The following is a 2308-nucleotide window of genomic DNA, read 5'->3' as shown; positions in this document are numbered from 1 at the left end:
GGGGGGGGGGTGATTTCTCGCTTTCTACCTCTCTGTCTCTCTCTGTCTTTCTGGCAAACACACACACCCTATACCAAAAACCTCTCCAAGAGAAAAAAACAAAAACAAAAACCTTAAAAGCTATACCATCTTCTGCTCCTCCTTGTTGCTATTATCAGGTAACACCTAACAAACACCCTGCTTATACATCATCAGTTACTGAACACCATGGGACCTGCTTCCTGACCCCAAGTCCTTTAGCATCTTTTATAAAGAACCTACACAAATTATCTAGTTTGAATTTCAGTTCCTTGTAATTTTTAGTTACCTTTACTTCCACCACACCCTTTTACCACACTTATTCATGGGTATATTTTTAGCAACTGAAACTAATTATTAAATATTTATTTCAGAGCCAATCCCATAGCCTAGTAATCAAGGAAATTGGATCCCACATGGCTGACCACAGTTCAAGTACCATACCTGGTGACTTGAGAGACAGACAAGGCATGTAATACAGCTTTGCCCAGGATCTTGACAGGATGGAGAAGTAGAGAAAAAGAAATCATATCATGTCATGACCATGCCCCACTGGAGATTCTCTCAAATATTATTTCAATTACATCTTTTATCTTTGATTTTATTCTCACATCCACACAGATCCCTTACTCTGTAACTCTATTACATCTGATTTTATTATCTTGTTGATATCTCTAGTACCCTCACTACTCTACTTTTTCCTGATAAAATACTCCCTCCAGAATTATCTAATTGATAGTCAATAGGTAATTATGAAGTTCTTACACTATGAGAGGAACACAACTATAGAGGAAAATCAGAGAGACAGTCCACGCTCAAGAAATTTAATAACATGGTAGGAGAAAGATACCAACCAGGGACCAAAACCAAAACTATCTACAAATTATCATTAAGTTTTAAGAAGTGAGCAAAGCATTGACTGGGAAAGAGAATAATGTATGAGGGAAGAGAGGGCAAGTCAAAAAATGCTTCTTCTAGGAAGTGGTATTTGAGCTAAGCCCTTGAGATTGAAAGTGTGGCTAGAAGAGCATACTGCATGCAGCTATGGTAGCACAAGCTGTAGGGCTGCTACTACCCAATGCTAGAAGTCATACAGAAAAGCTCCAGGTTTGTATCTTGGGTCTACCAGACTACCAGAATACACTGGGCACATATGATCCTGACTGGCTGCAGCCTAGGGACAGGGTAATTGCATAAAAACCCTTCTGAGGGTACCTATATTTGTCCCTCTCAGGAATAAATTAAATTAAATGAAGAAGAAGAAGAGGAAGAGGAGGAGAGGAGGAGAAGAATGTTGAGCAGAAGGGAAAACATGTGCAAAGGTCCTTCTCTCTGAAGGCCCTTCTGTTCTCTCGCTCTCTTTTTTTTTAAACTGGTCTCACTGTGTTGGTCTTCTGCCTTACAGCCTGGCTTTCACTTGATCCACTGTACTCATTTTTGCCTTCATCTTTATTTTCCTTCCCCTTTCCCCTCTATGTTTTTGCTCTTCCTCTTTTAGTATAGAATTAAAGAATGTTAAATGGTCGGTTTATTTATTATCAGGTAAATAGCTAACTTCTGTGCTCTTAATTCTTGCTAAAAGTAGGCTGAATGCATATGTTTTCTTTAAATGAAAATCTACAGAATTAATTTTATGCCACTCAGTGAGTTTTCTTCCTACTGAATCAGTAAAATTTTACGTAAAGGAAAGCAAATACTTATAATTCAGTTGATAAGTTTCACTTAATTTAGTCACTTTTATAAAACTTTTGATATGTAAGCTGAAATAAAACCTAACCTCACTGAACCTTATGGCACAAATTCTCCCTAAGCATCTATTAAAAATATTATTTGGGGGGGCTGGCAGGTGGCATGATGGTTAAGGTGCTTTACTCCCACATGGGTGGCCAAGGTTCGAGTCCCAAACCTGGTGGCTTGCTTTTTCATTTTTCCTCTCTGGTCAAATTAAAAAATAATAACAACAACAACAACAACAAAATAATAACAACGTAGGGGTCGGCAGGTGGCGTGGTGGTTAAGGGCGCTGGACTCCCACATGGCCGACCACAGTTTGAGTCCTGGACGTGGTGGCTTGCTTTCTCACTTTCCCTCTCTCTCTTTCTCTGTCTCTCTCCAATCAAATTAGAAAATTAAGTTCAATAAAATAATTCTTTTAAAAAAATAACAGCAACATTAAATAATTCTTTTAAAAATATTTTTGTTTTCTTCTATTTTGTAAAATGATTTATCTACAAATTTGTTCAAAAGACTTTTTTTTTTTTTTTTGGAGAGGTTTTTTTCTTTATAGGGG

General features: G+C 37.5%; 1 protein-coding gene across 6 annotated transcripts in view; it reads right to left on the bottom strand.

The window, feature by feature from the left end:
- Positions 1-2308, bottom strand: part of TDRD3 (tudor domain containing 3) — a 154123-nt gene that overhangs the window by 37998 nt on the left and 113817 nt on the right. The window lies entirely within an intron of this gene.

Source organism: Tupaia chinensis, unplaced genomic scaffold, assembly GCF_000334495.1.
Source record: "Tupaia chinensis unplaced genomic scaffold, TupChi_1.0 Scaffold000686_1, whole genome shotgun sequence".
In the NCBI taxonomy this organism is placed as follows: domain Eukaryota; kingdom Metazoa; phylum Chordata; class Mammalia; order Scandentia; family Tupaiidae; genus Tupaia; species Tupaia belangeri.
The sequence above is the reverse complement of the archived record's forward strand: the minus strand, read 5'-3'. Positions and strand labels throughout refer to the sequence as shown.